The sequence below is a fragment of the Symphalangus syndactylus genome, chromosome 14 (assembly GCF_028878055.3).
Source record: "Symphalangus syndactylus isolate Jambi chromosome 14, NHGRI_mSymSyn1-v2.1_pri, whole genome shotgun sequence".
Lineage (NCBI taxonomy): Eukaryota > Metazoa > Chordata > Mammalia > Primates > Hylobatidae > Symphalangus > Symphalangus syndactylus.
Window position 1 is genome coordinate 39,627,484 of NC_072436.2, and position 25,135 is coordinate 39,652,618.

The window sequence follows — 25,135 nt, forward strand, 5'->3', positions numbered from 1 at the left end:
CACAGTGCTTGCCTTTTCTTTTTGCTTTTCTTTCCAGGGCTGCGTTAGTGCTGATTATGGATGTATTCATCAGCACTCTTTTCTGTTCTTTCTCTTTCTGCTGCCATTTGTCCAGTTTATTCTTGGGTGTGTGCACATGTGTACTTATGGAGAGCTCAGTTCAAGTAACGGGGTGGGAAGGCTGGCCGGGCCCGCTTCTGTGGTCTTGATGCACCCACCCTTGTCCTTCCTCCCACCTCTCCTGGCATTCACACCTGCTTCGAGTCCCCTCCACACATTCAATTTGGGGTCCTCTACGCCCACTTCGGCCCGTGGGATCACCAAGTGGTCCAGAGCAGTCCTTGGACCTCTCCACCCCCATGAAATGGGAGCTTTCCAAAAAGAAAGAAATCACCTTATGTGGTAGATCAGGCCTGAATGCCTGCAGAGCCTGCTGGCTAAAGGACCATGTTTCTACCTCCTTCCCATCAGCTCCCATCTCTCAAGGGACTGAGTTTCTACTCTCCTTTCCCTCAGTCCCCATCTTTCCCCACTCTGTCACAAAGGAGGGAAGAGAAGAAGATGGAATTTTGGTTTCACAGGTGAAGGAAGGGGATCTTGGTAATGAGGGAGGTTGGAAATTGTCAAATCAGCGTCCATGAGCACAGCCACCCCAGAGGAAGTTCTTGGTCTAGCCTTGGACAGGTCTTCAGCCCAGTGGGTGGAGGTGTAGTTTGCAATGAATGATGACAGATTCCCCTTGCCAGACCCTGGAACCAAGGGTTTGGAGGGCCTTCTCAACAGGCCTTCCATAAACAAGACAGAAACTTGCAGTTAGCAGGGAATTATTTCTTTGAGTGGCAGCTCAGCTTTTTGCAAAGTCCCACCACAGATCGAAGGGCTCTTTTTGCCTTGGGGAGAAAAGCTGCTTTCTATAAGCTTTTAATATTCAGCAAGGCTTCATAGAGTTATAATCGAAGCTTCATCTTAAATGACAACTTGTGTCTGGACATCCAAATTACCCCATCTTGGCTGGGTGCCGTGGCTCACGCCTGTAATCCCAGCACTTTGGGAGGCCGAGGCAGGTGGATCACCTGAGGTCAGGAGTTCAGGACCAGCCTGGCCAACATGGTGAAACCCCATCTCTACTAAAAATGCAAAAATTAGCCAGGTGTGGTGGCACGCCCCTGTAATCCTGGCTACTTGGGAGGCTGAGGTGGGAGAATTGCTTGAACCCGGGAGGCAGAAGTTGCAGTGAACTGAGATCGCACTGCTGCACTCCAGCCTGGGTGACAGAGAGAGACCCCATCTCAAAAAAAAAATCACCTCATCTTTTCTTATCCGTGTGCATACTTTAAGGAAAATAGAGATGTATAAGTCATTTTGAAGTAAGCTTAAGTGTGGTGTTGGAGCCACTAACAGAGCCAGAAAAGTGTTTCAAATAAAGTACAAAGTTTATGATGTAAGCCTGTGACCTCCACCACCTTACTCAAATACAAGAGTGGACAGATACCAAGCACGGGTCCTCCAGACCTCAAGCTGTTCTCATTGGTTTGTTGGGTAAGAATGTCAGTTGGGTGAAGAGTCATCCTTGAATTCTAGACTTGGCACCGACTCCACTCATGGGATTAAAGCCTGCATTGTCTATAGCCCTGAGCGCCTGCCATGCACCTGCTAACTAGCCCACTGTTGGCTACATGGAAGGACAAGGATTGGTGTCTGGTCACCAACTGGGCCAGCATTTGGAACGGCCTTATAAACATGGGTGTGAGGTTTGTGCACACCCCCTGAGTACTGGCTACCTTTGCCAGGCTCCAGTGATGTACCCCCTCAGTGACAGGAGAGGTTTGAAAGGTGGGAAGGGCAGTCCAGTCAAGTGTGGGTCCCTGAATGGCATCACCTGACCCAAGAGAGGACTTGAAGCACAAGAGGTGTGGTGAGAATTGGTTCGTGCTCCTTCCTTTGTTGATCTGCTTTTCTAGGGATACTTCCACCCCAAATCAAGAACAGAGTTTAGGATGAGGCTCACCTCTTTTGGCACAGCCTCTGCCCTGACACCCTTACCCTTTGGCCCCTTCCCTGAGGTTCTTTCAGATCCTTGCAGAGACCAGGCTCTCTTTTGCTCCAGCCCTTTGCTCAAACTGGGACTCAATTCCCTCTACCTTGGCCTGTCTGCTCTTTTCATCCTTCCGATCCCAGCCTGGGAGGCTTCTGTCATCCCTTCAAGAGTGGGTTAGGGCCTCCAAGCCTCCCCTACCATCCATGCCATCCCTGCATTGGGTCCTGGTCTTGTGGGTCTTCCCGTAGGCAGGAACCAAGTCAGCCTGAACCACTGATACATCCTGAGTGCCCCTCACTGAACTGGGCAAATAGCAGACTCTTAAAAATGCTCAAAGCATGAAAAACCCCCTGGACTCGTTGAATGTGAGCGTCCAACTGAATAGAATCAGTAGGAGCTCACTTCGGAGCAGCTAGCAGGAAGAGAGCTGTACCAGGTGCATTGTGGCTCCTCCAAACCCAGCAAACTGGTCAGTGCTAACCCTTGGGACACTTTTGGGAGCTGCAGAGAGATCTGATTCTGTTGAGCAGTTGAGGTTTCAGGTAAACTATAACCACATGAATAGAATGTGATGGGCTTGTTCACTTTTCAGGGTTAGAGTTGCCTAGGCCAGAATATCCGGGAGCCTCCTCTCTCTGCACTGTGCACAATGCAAGAACATCTGGGCAGCCCTACTCTGGAATCTCCACAAAGGCAGAGACCCATAGGATTTACTCCCACTGGTTCCCAGCCCCCAGCACAGTGCCTGACCTACAGGAGTTGCTCAGCAATTGTTGGTTGAATGATTGGAGGAAGAAAAGAATGAGTTATAGGGTTTGGATTTGCATCCCCACCAAATCTCTTGTCAAACTGTACTCCCTAGTGTTGGAGGTAGGGCCTGGTGGGAGGTGGTTGGATCATGGGGGGTGGATTTCTCATGAATAGTTTAGCACTACCCTCTTGGTGTTGTTCTCGTGATACTGAGTTCTCTCAAGATCTGGTTGTTTAAAAGTGTGAAGCATCTCCCCTCTCACTCTCTCTTGCTCCTGCTCCTGCTATGTAAGACACCTGTTCCTCTTTGCTTTCTGCCATGATTGGAAGCTTCCTGAGGCCTCCCCAGAAGCAGAAGCCACTATGCTTGCTGTACAGCCTGCAGAACCGTGAGCCAAGTAAACCTCTTTTCTTTGTAAATGACCCAGTCTCAGGTATTTCTTTATAGCAGTGCAAGAACGGACTAATACAATGAGTTTATGGACAGAAAAATTCTTTCTTAGAGAAACAGATAATGTAGCTCCAGCTGAGTCTGGAGACTTTCCCAGTTAAATTGGAAAACCCCTTCTTTAATATATTTACATGTGATGTTCCACTTTCAGGACTTACTCTCCCACATGAGCACATGGAAATCCTGAAGACGATCTTCACTTAAATGCCCATGATGATGACAAAGGGACCATAAGATGGATACCACCCAGCAATGAGAACGAGCTACATCCACAGGTAGCAACAGGATAGAGCTCAATAACATGGAGAGAAGAAAGCAAATTGCAGAACAACTCCTTTCACATCAGCATATAAAACCTAGCACACAATACCCTATATTGCTTTTAGATAAATGCATAGAATTCTAAACACCTGGGCAGGAAATTCTATACCCAGCTCAGGGTGGTGAGATGAGGCTGAGGATCCATGCCAGATGGGGATGAGAGAGGATTGTGGGAATCAAGCTACAGCCACAACAAGATCTGAAGCCAATAGAGTAAAATGTTCTCCACTGAGTGTTAAAAGTTGTCCCTATTAAGTGCATTTGTTATATTACTCTCTAGAGTTTTTTGTATATTTGAAACTTCTATAATTTTTTCAAAGAAATAACTTTCTCAGATTATTGTAATAATTTAGAAACAAGCGGTTACTTTACTTAGCATTTGCTATAGAACGTACCAGAGTTATTTTATTTAAATGGTATAAAAATTGACCTTGCGAACAAGAATTCTTTGAATTGAATTTCCCCAGTTTCCTAATTCTTCAGTTCAGCCTCTTTTGCACCAGTCTGCCCATTAACCAATGCAAATCCTTAAGGGACCATCTCAGGCTCCCCTGCCGTGAATACCCCATTGCTCCTCTACTTTTCCTCAGCTCACCTTATCCTCCTGCTCAGCCTTCCTTGGATATCTGGGGGCTGCCATGCCCCTCTCCAAAGAGATCAAGCAAGTTTTCAATGATAGCAAGCAAAATGTCTATGCACTAGAAGCAGTGGGGCTCAAACTTCAACATGCATCAGAGTCTTCTGGGGCTTGTTAAAACAGATTTATGGACCCCACCACCAGTGTTTCTGATTCAGTTGGTCTGGGATGGAGCCTGAGAATTTGTATTTCTATTAAGTCTCAGGTGATGCTGATACTACCAGTCCAGTGGACACACTGATAAACAGTGGGTTGGAGAAGGTTGGAATGTCATGCCTCTACCTATTGTGTGCTGCATGCGCTGTGAAAGAATGGCACGTTTCTGTGAACCTGGTCTGTCCCTCCTGGTGCCCTCTGCCCTGACATTTCATCATCACGACAATATCTGGCATTGATCTTTGTTTTAGTCCCTCTCCATGGAGAACAGATTTAATCACATATATTTCCATTTGGTCTGGACCAAGTCAACTTTTGGCCAGAAGAGAACATCCGAAATTAAATAAACATTATTGTGTGAAGAATGAAGACAGAGGTGAAGAGAAAGACAAAGGGCCCAAGAAATTAGAAATGAAAGCAGGAAGAAAGATGCAAGGCAACAGGGAAAATGGAGAAATAAGAAGGTTGATACTTTCCATTCCCACTGACGCAAGAGGTCCCCGGGACCAGCAGACAGAGAACAGAGGGATTGTCTGTCATTCCTGTGTGGAATAATCATCTCTAGCCAGAAAACAAACAAACAAAATCAGTGTCCAAGAATGATAATTGACAGGCAGGAGTTCTCTGTCTTTGAAACTCTTTAACACAGAGTTTTGTTGTCATCATCTCTTGTGGGGGCTTTGGAGGTCCTCAAGTCCTGTCCGCACAACTCCGGAGGCACACAGTCCCTATGGGAGGGGACTTCCCTGGCAGAATCTGTGTCCAGACACATGTGGGAGCTGGTACAGAAGGGAAATAGACAGCTTCCCATTTTCAGGGGCTTGGGGCTTAAACACATTTGTTCTTGAGTCAGGCGAGAAATCAGCAGCAAACAAGACAAGGATGGGAAGGAGAGGTGGTGGTGGTAGAGAGAGCGCTTCAGCTTTCATAGATGGAATTTAAGGCAGAAACCATCTGCCTGAATTTCCAACCCTTCCAGTGCTTGGGAAACGCCTGGGCCTCACTCCTACAGATCGTGATATATTGGTCTGGACTGGAGCCTACTCAGCAAAACTGTTCCCGAGTGATGCCACAGGGCAGGTTTGAGTCTCACTGATCTAGAATAGAGTCCAGCCATCATCCTGCAGCTACAAGAGAGGAAACTGAGTCTTAGAGGGATTAAGCAACTTGCCTAAGGTCACATACAAGGGAAGAGCAGAAGGAAGGTGAGAACTCAGATCTCCTGACAACTATCTCAAGTGGGGAGAAAATAAGTTTTGGATGAGTTTGAGGTTAGAACTAGTTGGCCATTTTCCCCACATCAGCATCCAGAGGGAGGATTTCCCCTGATGAGCATTCAGTGGAAGGAACCCCAGGACAAGACAGGAATAGACTCCAGGTCTCATGCATGCATTTCTCAGTGGGGTTCTGTCCACACACTGCTGAAATGAGTCTGAAATGGTCCTGTCCTGCCTGCTATCTCCTGGGAGGCCTGATGCCTGCAGGCTGTCCCTGCAGGCAGTGACACCTGTGTTTGGCCTGTGTGGTTGTCCCCATGACATGGGCTTCCTCTCTCTTGGTGTCTACTCCTAGGAAAGAACTTGCCACTTCAGAGGGTGACAGAGCAAGTTTAGAATTTGGTGTCCACAGATGAGGAAATGAATCAGCAACAGGAAAATATTTCAGGGTAACTGCAGCTTACTAAGTGTTCACTCTGCCAGGCACTGAGCCTCTGGCGTAGGATCCCAGGACATGTCATGAAACTCCCAGGTAGGTGGCAGCCCATCTGACAGTTGTGAGAACAAGTCAGTACCTGCACTGCGTGGGGAGGGAATGCAGCAGAGCAGGGAGACAGGAGCTAGCAGGCCAGGCCTCTCTTGCATCTGATATGTTGAGAAAATGAAGCCAGAACTGGACCAGAGCAGCCTGGGATAACATCCAAGATGTCAGGGACAAGGCAGAAATTCCAGGGCAGGAGACCCCATGACCTCCATTTTGCAGGATAACCTCACCCTCCAGAAAAAAAGAAAAATGAGATGACCTGTTACCTTGCCAGGCTGATGCCCAGTGGCATCCTACAGCCCAATGTGAGCTGTCCCCAACACTGGAAAGGAAAGGAGACTGTGACTGATGAGTGGCCAGCTGGCTCAGGCCTTAGTTTTCTCATCTATACAAGGGGCTGCTTGTTGCAAGGATTCAGTGAAATAGCACATGTCAAGCTCTTGGCAGGGGGCACAGTCTTTTCTAAGTGCTGCAGAGACATTAGCTATTGCCATTGTTGCTAGTATTCTTATGAGAGTCTAAAAATTGCTTTTTCTTCTTAGTCTCTTAAAATAGAATCACACTAAATTCTAGAAGCAAAAGCAGAAATATAGCTGATGTCATCTAATTATAAGCCTGAAAAGTCACTTTCATTAAAATGCAGCATTAACATCAGCCCTAGAAGAGCTTCTCCTCCACAACCAGAAGGAATTGATTTGCCCAATCCTTGCCTTTCAGGTACTTCACTGGTTCCACAAGAGGCTTCACAGAAGGGCCCTCAAGATCTCTTACTAAGAAAACCATCTACTCTGTTTTATCAGGTCTAAGTGACCGACATCCATTAACGTGTGTCCCTCCAACACCTCCTACATGTCAGTGTAGAGAGTGACAGGAGGAGCTTTCCTGCCCATTCATTTATCTACTCATTTATTCATTGATTCATTCATCAGTTGGCTACTGAATACTCACCCCATGGCAGGCACAGTTTCAGGTGCAACGTTGAGACAGAGCAAGGAGTTGGCATGGCAGAGACAGAGGCAGGCTATAGACCAGAAGCCATCAGAAGCACTCTTAACAAAAATTAAGCAGGGTGAAGAACAAAGAGCACCTGTGTGGTCTAGGATGATCATGACCTTTGGGAATGTGGCAGCCGAGACCTAAGGGTCCTAGGGTCCAAGGGTCCAGGCTCTCAGAACCTCTAGTCAAACACCCCAGGCAGAGACAAATGCTCTGAGGCAGGTACCTGTGCCCCCTTGCTAGTTAACTTTGGGTCTAAGTGGTTAATCAGGCTTAACCTTGGCAGCCTGAATAAGACTCCTCCCCTCCCAGCTCTCCTGGTGGGCAGACCCTTCCTATATCCACAAGGAGCGTTTGTCTTTAGTGACCCCTCCCTATCTGTGACACAAAGCAGAGGTGAGACTGGAGGTGCTCGGACCAGACACCCCCATCTCCCAGGGATGACTGTTCTGCACTCTGGAACCATGGGCAGGGCTTGGGCACTCTGTTTCCTCATCTGGAAAATGGGCTTGATCCCTGCTTTACAGGATTGCTCAGAGGTTCACAGGAGATGGCAGAAAAGTCATTGCTCAAAATGTAAGGAAACATCCAAGCATGGCACATTTGAAATTGGAGTCCTCCAGGTGACTGAGTGAGTTCTGTAAACTGTGTTGTCATTGTAATTTCCTTTTACATCCACATCCTTAAGCTTTCTGCTTTCTTTAAAACCTGCTTGCATGCAGCTCCCAGAATTAGCAATCACTAAGCCTAATTAGTCTTCTCCTCCCAGGGGGCTCTGCCTTTTATTTTTCCTTTTATTTTTAGTTGACACAAAATAATTGTGCATATTTATGGTGCACAGAGTGATATTTCAGTACATGCATATAATGATCAAATCAGGATAATTAGGAAATACATCACCTCAAAGATATATCATTTATTCGTGCTGAGAATATTCAAAATCTTCTCTTCCAGCTTTGTGAACATATGCAATATATTCTTGTTAACTATACGCATACCTCTGAGATACTGCCAGTTTGGTTCCACACCACTGCAATAAAGTGAATATTGCAATAAAGTGAGTCACATAAATTTTTTGGTTTCCTAGTGACTAGAAAAGTTATGCTTACACCACACTGTAGCCCATAAGCATGTAATAGCATTATGTCTAAAAAATATACACACCTAATTTAAAAATAGATTATTGCTAAAAAAAAAATGCTGGTGGTTTTGGTATGTTGCAGCTCTATTTTCACTTGTTTTGAGAACTTTTTTGACCTCCTTCTTAATTTCTTCATTGACCCATTTGCCATTCAGGAGCATGTTGTTTAATTTCCATGGATTTGTACAGTTTTCAAAGTTCCTTTTGTCATCGATTTCTAGTTTTATTCGATTGTGGTCTGAGAACATATTTGATATGATTTCAATATTAAAAATTTGTTGAGGCTTGTTTTGTGGCCTAACATATGGTCTATCTTAGAGAATGTTTCATGTACTGAAGAGAGAAGCATGTGATTCTGCAGCTACTGAATGAAATGTTCTGTAAATGTCTATTAGCTTCATTTAGTCTCTAGTGCAGTATAAGTCTAATGTTTTCTTGTTGATTTTCTGTCTAGATGATCTTTCCAAAGCTGAAAATTGAGTTTTAAAGTCCCAAACTATGATTGTATAAGCATCTATCTCTCTTTAGCTCTAATTATATTTTCTTTTTATATCTGGGTGCTCCAGTGTTGAGTATATGTATATTTATAATTGTTATATCCTCTTAAATGATCCCTTTATCATTATATAATTACCTCTTTTTCTCTATGTTTTATGACTTAAAATCTATTTTGTCTGCTGTAAGTATTGCTACTCCTGCACATTTTTGTGTTTTTTTTTTGCATGCAATATCTTTTATCATCCCTTCAGTTTCTGTCTATGTGTGTCTCCACAGGTGAAATTAGTTTCTTGTAGGTAGCATAGAGTTAGGTCACTTTTAAAATCCATTCAGCCAGTCTATATCTTTTAACTGGGAAATTTAAGCCATTTACCAAAGTTGTTATTGATAGGTGAGGTCTTATTCCTGTCATTTTAATTGTTTTCTGATTATATTACATAATCCTTTTTCTTTCTTTCTTTCTTCTTTCTTTTCTTTCTTTCTTTCCTTTCTTTTCTTTCTTTCTTTCTTTCTTCTTTCTTCCTTTCTTCCTTCCTTTCTTTCTTTCCTTTATCTTTGCAGTTTGGTGGTTTTCTGTAGTGATAACATGTGGTTCTGTTCGCTTTCTTATTTGTGTGTCTGCTTTACCAATGAGTTTTATACTTTTGGGTTTTCATGATGGTGAATATAGCCCTTTTGCTTCCAGATGTAGGACTCTTAAGCATTTATTGTAGGGTCAGTCTAGTGGTGATAAATTCCATCAGTTTTTGCTTATCTAGGAAAGACTTTATTTCTCCTTCATTTCTCAAGGATATCTGTGTTGGGTACAGTATTGTTGACTGGCTAACAGAGGACCAATTAATAAGCCAAAGAAATGGCTCTTTAACAACGAACATTTCTGCCATCAACTGACAGAACCCAGGAATAAATATTTTCCAGTGAGGAGACTTCTCTGGTTTTCAGAATACCTCTGGCTTCCCCTGCCCACCCCATAGAAGGGCTATCCCTCCAGGTCAGGTTAGCATCATCACCTAGAGCCAACAAGTCAAGGAGGTGATGGTTTGCCTTTGACATCGCTACCCAGACCGGACTCCACTGAGAAGACTCTCCCTTTTTCATCACTGCCCCACCTAGTTAGTTGGTCCTGCCCTGGGGCCAGAGTTTCACTAAGGCTGAATAGTATACTGTTAGCTCAGGCAACAGATGAACTCTGCTTCCATGCGCAAATACAAAAAGCTATCTCTGCTTCTTTTTCACTCACCTAAGATTTTGGAAGAATGGCTCCTAAAGCGGGTAATCATCTGCCCTCATGACTTACAGTGCCTTAGCATCACATGCTATTCATTTTGCACAGCAAAACCATGAAGTGAATATGACTGTTATCCCTACTTCACAAGTAGAGGACACTGAGGCCCTGAGAGGTTAAGAGGTGCAGGTAAGATTTAAACCTACGGGCTGGGCGTGGTGGCTCACGCCTGTAATCCCAGCACTCTGGGAGGCCGAGGCGGGTGGATCACGAGGTCAGGAGATCAAGACCATCCTGGCTAACACAGTGAAACCCTGTCTCTACTAAAAAATACAGAAAATTAGCCGGGTGTAGTGGCGGGCACCTGTAGTCCCAGCTACTCAGGAGGCTGAGGCAGGAGAATGGCATGAACCTGGGAGGCAGAGCTTGTAGTGAGCCAAGATCATGCCACTGCACTCTGGCCTGGGTGACAAAGCAAGACTCCATCTGGAGTTGTGCCTCCAGAACCCAAGATCTTTACTCTTTGCTACATCCTTCTGCAAGCCCAATCAAGGACTTGGGTGTTTTCAAGGTTTGCCCTTTCCACACAGCTGCCTCTCTCCTCCAGTCCATCCCAAATGAGGACTTCCTGTGGCCAATTTACTCCTGGGAGGAGGCAGAGACTGCCTCTTGCCGCCTCCTAGGGAAGCTTCTGGAACCTGACTTTGATAGTAGGAAGTAAAGAGGAGGAACCAAGGGAACAACAAGACCTTACTTTGTTTTCAAATCCCTATTGTGGGGTCACTGCCAGCTGTCCTGTGGGATCTGTGTTATTACTGCTCAACTTGCAAGTTCTTTTCCCCTCCCTGGCCTCAATGTCATCCAAACAAGGGGGTTACAGTGGGTATTCTAGAAGTCCCCACCTGACTTTAACAAAATTTCAGCAACCTACTGGAAAGGAGAGACGGTGGGACTACGCAGAGAGGTTTTGTAAAAAATGCACAGCTCATTGTTACCTCTCACTCTGTTCATTGATAGAATTAAGGGACTGGAAAGCCCTGGACATCTCATAATGAAATAAACTAGCCCTTTGTGTTTAAGGGCTCTTTCCTTCAGTATATCTACCTTCCACATTAGAGCCCCTTTGCTCATTTTAAAAAATGTCAGGGTTATTTTAACAAAGTAACTCAGCAAAGGCTCTTCATACGTTTTCAGAATGAGAGAGAGGAAATCCCTAAATAATTATGTCTTCAGTTCTCCATGTCAGGGTACATCGGCATGGAATTAAAAAAAAAAAAAAACTAAGTCACCAGGTGAGTTGTACAGTGACAAGGAAGAGCTGACTGTGGCCTAGCCTCTCTAGTCCCCAGACTTGGCCATGGCATTGGAATAGAGCAGCTGGGAGGATCAGTACAGGAGCTGAGAGGCCTAGAGTCAGGGTAACCAAGCTCTGTAAGGTCCATGAGGTAGGTGGGCAGCTAGGTGAACAGGATGCTCTGCTGAAAGGAAGACTGACCTCTCTTTCAAAAGAAGATATCAGAGTACTTAACATAGACCATCTTTAAACAAGTAGCCCACTTACTTTCTTACTAATCTGTAATCTGTAATCAGCTCAGAATGAAAGAACAGTATTTTAGCTTCTAAAGTTTTTAAACATCATGTAAAATACTCTTTGTGAGTTAATGAAGATATTGCGGGTGTTTTCAACTCTGCAAACCCAAGTATGTTCTTTTCAGTAAACTCTTTACTGAAGTAAAAGATACATAGAGAAAAGTATACAAATAATAACCAGAACACATTGATGAATTTTCAGAAAGGAGGCAAACCAGAGAAATCATTGACTAGGTCAAGAAGTAGGACATTGCCAACACCCCAGAAGTCCCACTTGTACCCCTACCAGTCACATACCCAAAATAAATATCACCTTGACTCCTGACTCCATTGATTAGCTTTGTCTGTTCTTGAACTTCATGTAAATGGAGCCATTAGGGTACCCTCTTGGTTTTCTGGCTTCTTTCACTGAACATGATGTTTATTACGTTCATCCATGTTACTGTCTGTTGCATTAGGTCCTTTAATTTCATTGCTCAGTACATCGTGATATACTTATCCATTCCACTGTTGATGGAAATTTGGATTGTTTCCAGTCTTTGGTTACTATAACTAGAGAGTCATGAACATTTTTGTAGAATTTCTGGGTCATAAGATACACAAATGCTCAGCTGTAGTAGATCCTGCCAATTTTCCAATGTGGTTATACTAATTTACACTCCTACTAGCCAGAGGATGGCAGCTGTAGTTGCTGTATATGCTCTCTGGCACTTAGTATTATTAGTCTGTCATTTTGGACAACCCTGGTGGCTCTGTAGAGGTTATCTCCTTATGACTTGAATTTGCACTTCCTTGCTAGCGTTTATTAGAAAATTACAGAGCCTCTTTTGTGAAGTGCTTGTTCAAATCTTTTGCCCATGTTTTCTATTGGGTTATTAATGACTCATGGAAATTCTTTATGTGTTCTAGGTACAAACCCTTTATTGGGTTTATGATTTGCAAATATCTTCTCTTACTCAAGGGTTTGCTTCTTCACTCTCTCAATGGTGTCTTTTGATAAACAGTTCTTAGGTTTTAAAAATTTATGTATTTTATTTTTATTATTTTTGGAGTACAGTTGTGCAAACAGGGCTCACTGCAGCCTCAAACTCCTGGACTCAAGCAATTCTTGCACCTCAGCCTCTTGAGTAGCTGGGACCACAAGGGTGTGCCACCACACCTGGCTGATTTTTTAAATATTTTGTAGGGATCTTCCCTTCCTGGCCTTCCCAAGTGCTTGGAATACATGTGTGAGCCATTGCACCCAGGCAGAAGTCCTTAGTTTTAATGAAGTCCAATTCATCAATCTTTTCCTTTGTGCTTAGTACATTTTGTATTACATTTGAAAAAATTTTACTCCAACATCATAAATTATTCTCTTATGTTATCTTTTAGAAGATTTATTATTTTGCCTTTCACTTTTAGATCTATATTCTATCTGATTGATTTGTGTGTGTGGTGTGAGGCAGAGTCAAGATTCATTTTTTTTTAAGTATGAAGATCCAACTGACCCTGCAACATTTATGCAAACATTATCTGTCCTATTCCAATTGCATGGCAGTATTGCTTTTGTCATAAATCAACTGACTGAATATGCGTGGTCTGTTTTCTAGTACTCTCTTTTCTGTTCCATTGGTCTATTTGTCTATGCTTGTGTATATCTCACACTGTCTTATTTGCTAAAGCTTCAGAATAAGTCTTAACAAATGTTCTTGCTCAAGATTGTTTCAGTCCTTTAAATTTCCAAATAAAATATAAACTTTATTCCTCAAATAAAATAAACAAAATTCCACTAAAATTTGTTGTAAAATTGTACTGACTCTATAGGTCAATTTGGACAGAACTGACTATAAAAATATTGTCTTTTATTCCATGAATATATATTTTGGATTCTTTTAATGTCTCTTCACAATGATTTTATAGTTTTTAATTATATTTTATTAGATTTATTTCTCTGTATGTTGATGTTATTATACATGACATCATTTAACTTTTTAATTTTCCAAGTATTTGTCACTCACCTAAAACTATTTGTTCTCTTAAGTTGATTTAGCAACTCTTCTTCCACGTGGTTAATACTACTAGTTTGTGATCAAAGTTGTCATTCACGATAGAGATTTTCAGTCTATTTTCTCTCTGTTATTCAGACTGGGGGATTTATATTGTTCTTTCCTCAATTTCACTGATTCTATCCTCTGTCATATCCATTCTACTATTGAGTAGAATCCAGTAATTTTTTTTAAATTTCTATTTTTATATTTTTTAAGTCTATAATTTCCACTTGGTTCTTCTTTTACAGTATCTATTTCCTCACTGAGATTTTTCTATTCCTTCATTTGTTTCAAGAGAATTTGTAATTGCTTTCTGAAACATTTTTATAATGGCTGTTTTAAAGTCTGTCAGACAGTCCCACTATCTGATTCATCTCAGTGTTGGTGTCACTTGTCTTTTCTCATTTAGGTAGTTTTCCTAGTCCTTGGTATAATGTGTGTTTTTTCATTGTATTTGCATATCCTGTTTTTTATGTTAAAAGACTCTAGGCGTTTTTTTTTTTTTTTTGCAGGCTATCACCTGTCTTAGGTTTAGCATAAGGTCCTAGCCTAGTTTAGTGGACTGTAGGTCCAGTGGCAACTTCATTTCAGAGCCTTCATACTATATAAGCCTACTGGAGCTCCCACTGGTCCTTTCTGGTGCCCCTTTCTGGGGCCGAGGGAATTTCCATGGGCTGGGCCACCTGGTGCCTCTACTAGATGGGCAAAAGGAGTCTCAGGCCTATGGAGACCAAGAGTGCTTCCCAAACTAGGCTGCCTGTTATGATGTGGTTCCCATTGTTGGTACCACCCAGTCACTCTACATGTCTGTCAGTGGAAATGGAGGAGAATACCAGGCTCACCAGGAAGCAGGAGGAATGAGTCTATGTTGGCTGTCTTTTGGTGCCAGGTTGGGATCAGGTAATACCAGGCCTAGGTCACCTTCTCTTGTTGGATGCGGTGATGGTAAGACATCCTGCCTCTACTGTTCCTCCAGTCTTAGGGTCCCTAATTAGTTCCTCTTTCTGCTTCCATCTTTCAGAGTTCTCCTTTGGTTACCTCTTGCCTTATTTCTAGACTTTATAATTGCATTTAACTGAGAAGACAGAAGAGAGAAATGGATCTATGCTGTCTTGTCTGGACCAGAAGTCCTTTCGAAATTATTTTGAATGAAATAATTCATGGAATAAATCACTACAAAGTCAGCCTTGAATACAATTTATTGACTTAAATATAGCTAAATTATTTTAAAAATTGGTAGACTCTTAGACTCCAGTCCACCCTCGGTCTCAAAAGAAATACCTTTTCATAGACACAGAATACCCTGACATATAGAGAGCCCACCACTTCCATGGTACCATGGAATCAGGGGAATTATCCAAATAGTGGTTTCCTTGTTGTACCCTAGGCAGGGATAGTCAAGAAAACTTCATGGATCTGTAGTATAAAGCTAGGGAGAAAGAGGAAGAGTTGCCTGTTTTAATTTCTGTAACTAGTGTATCTCTGGATTATGCGTGAACAGCCAGTAAAGATGAATGCAGATTATTGATGAAAAGAACACACATGGAGAAGAGAAAAAGCAAGTCAACAGAGCTTTTCAACATACACTCCCTCACCCCTACCCCCAGCTTAGAAGGGCAGGAATCTTCTGTCCAAAACAGGAAATATAGGAAATACCACCTGAGAAACTGTCCACTTGACGTCCATGAGCCCAGCTGCCCCTCTCGCCTCACTCCTATTTTAAGTCAGTGACACACAGTCATGCTTTCCTTTTCTGCACCTGAAAGAGTGACGTCACTCCAGACTGAGTCCTTATTAGAGGTGATGATGGAGTTATTTTTAGACCTGGGAATGGTCTAAAATATTTTTTCTCAGCCTAATCATTGGATCCTTCAAGGAAATGGATGTTCTGATGCACATCCCACCCGGTGTCCTATCAAATGGAACCTTAGCTCTCAGGCAACTTGTTAGTTTGAAGGCAGTGACAATGAGGCCAAGAATGACTCTTGGCTCCTCCACTCTCCCATCACAGGCTGCACCCAGAGCCTCCCATATCAGATTGTACCCCCCGTGCCAGTGGAAGTGATCTCTAAGTCAAGCTATTCCTGCCCTCTCTAGCCTACTTTCTCTGGAAGGCATTAGAACACAGTCAGATCCTGAGAGTCCAGACCTGGGTTCTATTGCTTTGTAAGCTATGTCTTTGGACAAATTACTTCTCTAGGCTTTTGTTTCCCGGTCTACATAAATGAGACGAACTCATGGTTATGTGGACTAAGTAAAAAGTTGTAGGTACAAAGTTCCCCCTGGTGCTGGCAGTGGGGTGTGCTCAATAATTTCTAGCCATTGCTATTGTTATTCTCAGCGTGCTGAAAGCACTTTCATGTATGCTGTTTCACCTGATCTTTTTTAAAAGGCTGTACATGTTTTAATTAATTTAATCTTCTGTATAGTTTTATGAAGAACACACTCTTTTGACCTCATTTAACAGTTAGCCATATAACTAATAAGTGATAGAGGTAAGATTTAAAGAGAGTCTGGTTTCAGAGAACAGTCTCTTGATCACTGTATACAAATATTATTCCAACCAGAGTGTAGGCTCTTCTGGTCTTACCCTTCCTATGAGAGAGGGGTTATTGTCTCCATTTCATAAATGAAAGCAGTGAGAGTCAGAGCAATTGACTGAGCTGACAAGTCATAGGATCACTGAACAAGGGCTCCAGTGGCAGTGCCTGGGAGTGGCAGAACAAATAGCACAGTATCACATACAACTGCAGCAACAGCAGCACTACCCACAGCAAGTGCAATGACACATTTACTACACACTTGCTCTCATTTAATACTCACAAGAATTATGGCCTCTGGGTTCTATCATCAACTCCATTTCAGATGAGGGGACCAAAGTTCAGCCAGATCAAACAAGGTGTTCAGTGGCATAGAGCTAGGGAGTAATGGAGTTGGGTGTCCCCCACGTCTACCATGCCCAAGTTGTGCCTCAGCTTCTGTGCTGCCATCTCCTGCAGCACTTAAGCAGAACCCCTAAGAATAACTAGCAGCACTTGCCTGATCAATGTAGCCAACAGAAGGAGGAAAACCTATTTTTCATAGATTTTTTTGGGATTTTCTATTTAAATAATCATGCTGCCTAAAAAAGGAGACTGTTTCATTTCTTATTTTCCAATGAGCATGACCTTTATTCCCTTTTCCTGCCTTATTGCAGTGGCTAGAACTTCTAGTACTGTGTTTAATAAGACTGATGAAAGTAGAAATCTTCACCTTGTTTTGGATTGTATAAGGCAATGTATTCTGTCTTTATCATGAAATACAATGTCTGATGTAGTTTTTTAATAGATGTTCTTTATAGGTTGAGGAAGTCTCCCTCTGTTCCTAGTGTATTTGAGAGGATTTTCTATTTTCATCATTAATGGGTGTTGACTTTTGTTAAATAATTTTTTGATGCCAACTGTTATGATTATATGGTTTTTCTTCTTTAGCCTGTTGCTATGATAAATTATATAATTTCTTTTCAAATATTGAATCAGCTTTGTCTACCTGGCATAAATTTCACTTGGTCATGGTGTTTTAGTCTTTTTATACATTGTTGGATTTTGATTAATTACATTTGATTGGTGATTTTTACATCCAAAGTTCATGAGAGATATTGGTCTGTAGCTTTCTTTTTGCATACTTTCTTTAGCTGGTTTGGGTACCAGAGTAATGATGGCTTCATAAAAAGAATTGGGAACTACCTAATTTTCTCTTCTCTCCTATTTTCTGGAAGATACACATAGAATTGGCATTAATTTTTATTTGAATGTTTGGTAAAATTCTTGGATGAAACCCTCTGGACCTGGAGATTTCTTTTGGGGGAGCATTTTTATTATAAATCCAATTCTTAAAAATATCTACACAGCTATTCAGATTATCTGTTTCACCTTGGCTAAGTTTTAGTACTTTGTGGTTTTTGAGGAATTAGCCCATTTCTTCCAACTTGTTGAATACATGAGCATAAAGTTGATTATAGTTTTTAAATTATCTTTTTATAGCTAAAGACATCTACTGTGGTGTTCCCTATTTCATTTCTGATGTTGGTGATTCATGTCTTCTCTCTTTTTATATTTGCCAATCTTGCTAAAAGTTATTAATCTTATTAATTCTTTTAAAGAATCAACTTTCCGTTTCATTTTTTCTTTTTTCCAGTTTTCAAGTTCATTAGTTTCTGCTCTTTTTTATTTCCTCCTTTCTGCTTCCTTTGAGTTTATTTTGCTCAACTTTTCTAATTTCTTGAAGTAGAAACTTAGATTAGTAATTTGAGATCATTCCTCTTTTCTAATGTAAGCATTTACTCCTATCAATTTTATTCTCAGCACTGCTTTAGCTAATCTTACAAATTTTAACATGTCGTATTTTCATTTTCATTCTTTTCTTGTCTTTTTAAAATTTCCTTTGAGATTACCACTTTGACGCATGGATTATTTAGACGTTTGTTGTTTAGTTTCCAAGTGTTTGGAGATTTGCCTATTGACTTTCTGCCTTGATTTCTACTTTGATTTTATTATGGCCAGGTAACATAGTCCGTATAATTTCTCTTCTCTTGAACTTTTTAATGTTTGTTTTATGACCTAGGATATGCTCTATCTTGGTAAATGTCTCATGGGACCTTTAAAAAATGTGTATTCTGCTGTTGTTGGACAGATTGTGCTATGAATGCCAATTAGATCCTGTCAGTTGTTGGTGTGGTTGAGTTTTTCTATATTCTTGCTGATTTTCTTGCTACTAGTCCTAGAAGTCCTGAGTGTAGGGAGACAGCAGGGATTGATGCCTCAACCACAATTGTGGATTTCTTCTTTCAGCTGTCTTAGTTTTTGCTTCAGACATGTGAAAGTCTGTTGTTTGGTTCATAGGTATGTAGAGAAAATGCTCACTAACTGTGTTTTTCTTTTACTGTCATAACACAATCATCAACACAGAATAAAGGCCCAGTGACTCACGGGAAACTACTGTATTAAAAACTTGGAGCTAATGTTTTAAATTAACCAGAAAAAACACAAAAGTCAGAACACTGCACCAACAGATAGAGCCCTGTGCCTTTATAAAAGAAAAAAAATATTGCCTTTTATACACTTTCCCTCACCATAAAGATAATCCTCTGGTTTTGTCCTAAGTAACCAGAGAGTGGATACCCCACCCTGCAAAAAAAAAAAAAAAAAAAAAAAAAAAAAAAGTTCTATTTGTTGAATATCTTTTGTCTTAAAGATAACAGCTCAGGAAAAATAGACTGCACTTAACATGATTTATGTCATTCCTTTTTTGTGCCCTTATATGATATGAAGAAAGGCTTCTGTGTTGATGTTGCCATGGTGTGACAGTAGAAGAAAAACACAGTTAGGAAGAGTTTTCTCTAAATACCTATGAACCAAATAACAGACTTTCACATATCTGAAGCAAAAACTAAGACAGCTGAAAGAAGAAATCCACAATTGTGGTTGGGGCATCAGTCCCCCACTGTCTCCCCACACTCAAGACTACTAGGACTACTAGGGAGAAAATCAGCTAGAATATAGCAGCGGACACCAGCTGGGTGTCCTCCAATTCAGTTCTGACACTATCTACCCAGAGACAGAGTCAGATCCCACAGGTTGAAGGTTCAGCACCCAAGACTACCCCCATACACACACCAGTTGTAAGTCTGGGCCTCCAGAACTTCTGACTAGCCAGCTTCAAGGTGGGGTTCCCAAGACCCCCTCTTTGGGTTTGATTAATTTGCTGGAGCAGCTCACAGAACTCAGAGAAACACTTACCTATGTTTACGGGTTTATTATTAAAAAATATTGCAAAGGAGAAAGATGAAGAGATGCCTAGGGTGAGGTATGGAGAAAGGGTCACGGAGCTTCCATGCCTTCCCTGGGCGCACCACTCTCCAGGAACCTCCACATGTTCAGCTATCTGTAAGCTTAAGAACCCTGTCCTCTTGGCTTTTTATGGAAGCTTCATGATGTCAGCATTCCTTCCCCCAGGATATAGGGTGGGACTGTCTCATGGGAGGGTCTTAAGATCCACAATGAGAAAGGCAGAAAGGTGGGAGAACATTAGAGTGGAAAGGAAGGCAGGAGAAGGTCAGAGGCTGAGGCCTAACATCCCCAACAATATAACAAAAGACTCTAACACAGGATATGGGAGTTATGAGCCAGGACCCACGGATGAAAACCAACACGTATCATAACATCACAACAGGAGAGCTATATCTTCTTGGAGAATTAATTCTTTTTGTTATTATGTAATTTCCCTCTTTGCCTATAGTAACTTTCTTTGCTCTGAAGCCTGCTTTTTCTGATGTTAACTCAGCCACTTGTGCTACCTTCTGACTAATGTTTACATGTTATATCTTTTTCCATCAATTTGCTGTCAGTCTACCTATATCATTGAATTTGAAGTGAGTTTCTTGTAAACAATACATACTGGGTCATGTTTTGTAATATACACTCTGCCAATCTCTGCATTTTAATTGATGCATTTAGAACATTTACATTTAAGATAATTATTGATATATTAGGGCTAAGTCTGATATTTTATTATTATTTGTTCTCTGATTGATCATTTTATCACACTGTTGTTTCTTTTTTCTTGCCTTCCGGTGGTTTACTTGGACATTTTTTGGTGTTTCATTTTGATTTAATTGTGATTTTTTTTCAGCATATCATGTTGTGTTGTTTCCTTAGTGCTTATTATGTTTGGAAACTCTGTAGATGGGCAGCCTTCCATGATGGGGAGGAAGCTGCAGGGCTGGGTCTCTTTATGCCACTGGATGGAGTCTGGGGAGACACAGGGCTTCACAGTGGCTGCTTCTGTGGGTGAATCAGGCCATGTGCTGTGTCTAAGTTGCGGACTGGGGGCCAGGACTGTCCAGGGCTTTGCTGCTGCTACTATTGCTGCTGATGCCGCTGCTGGCAGATCAACCTCTCTGCAAGGACCCTGGGTTGTACAAAACAGGGGCTAGAGCTTCCTACTGGGTCTCTGTTGGGGTTCCCCTTTCCTGAACTTTGGCCAAAGAGAACAGGATATTCTTGGGGGTTTTGTTGTTGTTTTGTTGTCATTTTGTCTGTGCCTGTTGGTGATTCCAGTACAGCCCAGCGTATATGGGAGATGAAAAGAAAACAGAAAACTTACCACGTTGCTGTTTCTCAAGTCCTGAGGTTTCTTGCAAGTACACCTTCTTTTCTTCTAGCTTTCAGAGCCCTTTATCATTGTCTGCTGAATAGTTTCCAAGGTACTTAGTTGTATTTAGAGGAGCAGAGCAGGGAAAAATGAGTTTAACCACCTTGTTCCAGAACTGGAAGTCAGCAGAGCCTGTTTTAAAAATAATGTTTAAAACAAATTTTATTTCCTGGGTGATTTTCCAGAAAGCAGAAAAAGTACTATCAATGGCACTTCCTATAATAAAAACTACACCCTATGCTTTCTTGGAAGGAATCAATTGCATTATTCAACAGTCATCTTCCTCTGAACCTGCTCTGCATTTAGTCAACAGGATATTGAATTCCTTTTAAAAATCTAAACAGGTAATCACTTCTTTCCTGAACCAAAAGTTGATTAGTAATGTAAATACTTGTCTGTAACACAGAAAACTGTGTTTTCTTTGAGCTCTTCCTATTCCATATCCCTTGTCTTGAATGAGGAGGTTTTCCTTTGGCACCAAAAGGTTACAACTACATTTATCTATAAATAAACTACCATAGAACTGGAACTTTCCTAATTATCAATGTTTAGCTGCACTAATAAAGCTTTCTTATATCTGTGTTCTACTCATTTCTTGTCTTGGACCCTTGCCTGACACAGATAGGATGGGCTTTCAGCCCAGTGACTCACGGGAAACTACTATATTAAAAACTTGGAGCTAATGTTTTAAATTAACCAGAAAAAAACACAAAAGGCAGAACACTGCACCAACGGATAGAGCCTTGGCCCTTTATAAAAGAAAAAAAAATACTGCCTTCTATACACTTTCCTTCACCACGAAGATAATCCTCTGGTTTTCTCTTAAGTAACCGGAGAGTGGACCCTCCCCCAAAAAACAAGTTCAATTTGTTAAATATCTTTTGTCTTAAAGATACAGCTCAGGAAAAAGTAGACTGCACTTCACATGATTTATGTCATTCTTTTTTTGTGTGCCTTATATGATATCTCATGACTTGGAAAACTCCTATAAATATGTAAAATATTAGAATGTATAGCAAAAAATTGTCAGTTTACATTATTTTGGCTTATCTCAGTACAAAGATTAATGCGGTAAAATTGAATATTTATATCCTTAAGATAAAATTGAATGTTCCAATGTGAAGCAACATATTTTCAAGTACATTTTTTTTTTCTGAAATCCCTTTATCACCACTAACTCTATCTTTAAAAAAAAAAAAAAGTTCACAACATATACCATTTTCTGGCTCTACATGAAAAGTTTATTGTTTGTGCGCAGGGTTAAAAAGAAGCCAATAAGTTAACATGTTATATTTGATATGGGAGCTGTTCACTCCAAATTTTAAGAAAAGCCAGAAAAATCATGTACAGGCAACCAACCAGAGTGTTAAAATGGCCTTTTTTTAATTGTTAAAAAACCTGTATAGAAGTACTTTTTTTTTTAATTTGTAAAAGTAGAAGCAATTTGAGTCACTTTCATTTACAGCATGAATGAAAGATTCTCGGAGTCATCTATAACCTCAGCAGAAAATGTGATTATAAAAGTTTACAAAAACCCCAATTCCCCGGAGAGCTATGAAATAAGCAGAGTGCAGAACATATTCTATCAGTCTCTTGAAATATTATTTGCCCTCTTAACTGATAAGGCAATGGAGGAAGAAAGTAAGAATGTAATAAAAATATGAAAAAGTGACTACCTTTGCCTGCCTTCAACAAACCTAACTTTAAATAAAATAAGAATAATGAACAAATCAGCTAACAAAGAAAACAGCTTTTCCCCTAGTTTCTTTTGAAGTGAATCTCCCTTTACTTTTTAAAAATTTTTTGGAATCCTACAAATTAAGGCTTCCTTGGAAATGAATGAATTTTTTAGAATTTCAAGACTCAAAAGATAAAGCAGTCTGTTTTTCTTCTCTCACCCACCCCAACCCTGTGAATAACCCCAGGCCATAGCCTGGGTTTCCCTCTGTTCTTTATGTGGATCAGGGTTTTTAGAGCTGGGGAGGTCAGTGGGGGAAGGATGGGGAAGAGGGGGAGGTGGGGAAAGGAGGTAGAAGGGGAGAATAAGTGGGGTGGGCTCATCTCAGAGTGCACCTCGGCTGTAGCTGGGTACAGGATGTCACACGCATGCCTGCACACACAAAATGTACACGGTGAAACCAGGCAATAGAACTATTAAAAAAAAAAAAAAGACAGAAAGAAAGAAAGAAAATGTACTGCTACATCAGCTAAAAACAGTCTTGTTCTTTCCTGGTTTGATGTCAGCTCCCAGTACTGGCTTGGAATTGCCCACAGCGATATTGGGCCCCTGCCCACTCAGCAGGCAGACGGCTTTCCCTGCCAGCAACAGGCTTTTAATAAAACAGGATGCTGTCCCACTACTAAGGCCCAGCCTGAGAATGGATCCCAGTCCATGTGAACTCCCTGTCCAAGAAACAGCAGTTCTGTGTTCCTTATCAGAAAACCCCACTTTAGTGTTCCTGGCCTGGGAGAAAGGCCCCTCTCCCAGGGGCTTGCTCAGCAAGTGTTTGCAGGCAGCCGCTGGCCCCTGGAGCTGTCTGCTCTGCAAGGTTCTCACTACAGTGAGCTTGCTCCCGCAGGGACTTCTAATTCTGTGCGTGCATTTCAGCTTTTAGGAAGGCTCTGTCTGACTTTGATAGTCAAGCAGGATGGGATTTAAAATAAAGAGGTGGCTTCTACAGGCAGGATGAGGACATTTTGCCCCTATCTTCCTGCAGCAAGCCCCAGTGAGTCACGCCAGGACTGCACTTGAACTGACTTCTCATCTTACGTGTGAAGAGTTTTATCATTTTGGGGAGGCTCACCCGTCTATTTGTTTACTTCTTATTTGGAATGAAATGGAGTATGTTCCATTTGGAGCAGCGATTTCTAATTTTTTTCCAGCTGCAGTTTGACAAAAAGTCCAAACTAAGGAGTAAGATTCCACGGCACCTTCCAAACCCTGGAGCTCCGTGGCTGCAGAGCCCAGGACCACCTTTCCTTGGTTGTATACCACCCTCTTTTCCTAGGGAAGAAGAACTGTGATTCTGAAAGTTGTCCCAGAGTATTAGCCCCAGCCCCACAGGCACCAGCAGGATCCCTTTCATGCCACACTGTTCTGTACAGAGGTGGCCGAGTATGGCACTGACATCACAGACTGGGAGACAAACATGCTGTCAGGAAGTGGACTTAGATGACATCCTATGAGAGTTAATTCCAGTGGGAAAGAGAAGTCATTGCTGTTGATAGAGAAGGCTGGACAACCTGGATTCCACCCCCAAATCTGCCCTGGCTTCCTGTGTGGCCTTAGACAACTTGATAGATGTGTGACTCGTTTCCTCATTTTGTAAAATACATAGCAGATTGTTAAGGGACGGGCGAATAACCAGCTCATATGCTGTCACTCCCCCTTCCCTCATCCACTCAGACACTGGGAATCACTCCCAGCACTTTTCTTCCTGTGTCCAGATATGACAACCCAGTCAGCCACAACCAAATGATCAAAGACAGCACTGGGAGCAAAGGCTTGTGATGGTTTCTAAGGCTTCTCCCAACTCTGACCCTCCATAAGTCCCAGTCTAAGCCCAATACATTTCTGTTTAGTTTGAAGTTCTGGGGAGGAAATTGGAGGAATTTGTGTTACAGGTGGTGTTTTCATTCCTTCTCTCGCTTGAAGTTTGTGAGTTTGGAAAAGAAAAGGAGAAAGAGGAAGTATATGGAGGGAACATCTGGGCATGTAGGTGGTGTCACAGTGGAGAATTTTGCCTCCTGGACTGCAGCCCAGATCCACCTCAGAACAGCAGGGGCCTGGCAGGAAGCAGGAAGTGCTGGCCCAAAGCTGGGAAGAGCAGAGCATGCTGCAGGAGGCCAGCCCATGAGACCAGAAAAAGTGCAATCAGTGACTTCAGAGGGAGGAGTGAAAAGAGCCCAAGTAAATCTATAAAGCCAGGGAAGATGAAGTACAGCACAGGAATATGAGCTAGGACTCTTGAAAGCAGAAGGAACGACCCTTGCTGACTCAAGCAGAGAGGGGAATGAATTGGAAGCTACGAAGGAGCTTGTGAGGTCAACAGGGGCCTGGATTCTGAGCTGGAGAACTAGGTTCAACGGGGACAACAGTGCTCCACCATCAAGCGCCTCTGCAGGGGACAAACAGCCTGCTGTCCCTCCTCCCGAGACCACTCAGCTCAGCTAAGCTCAGCTCAGGACCACCCTGGGGCAAGGGAGGAGACACTGTGGACACCTTTCCACTTCCACCCAGGGGGAAAAGCACCCGGATTTACCATGAAGACGGCACCCAGTGAGAGAGGTAGTGCCACAAAGGGACATCGAATTGGAGAAAGAAGAGGCAATGGATTCCAGGCTGCTGAA

At 42.1% G+C, this 25,135-nt stretch overlaps 1 long non-coding RNA gene across 1 annotated transcript in view; it reads right to left on the reverse strand.

Moving 5' to 3' along the window:
• The window catches only part of LOC129461905 (uncharacterized), a 266,171-nt gene that overhangs the window by 92,119 nt on the left and 148,917 nt on the right, over positions 1 to 25,135 (reverse strand). Inside the window, exon 3 of the long non-coding RNA XR_008650719.2 lies at positions 20,738 to 20,917. This is a non-coding gene — a long non-coding RNA (uncharacterized lncRNA). The remainder of the gene's footprint in view (positions 1 to 20,737; positions 20,918 to 25,135) is intronic.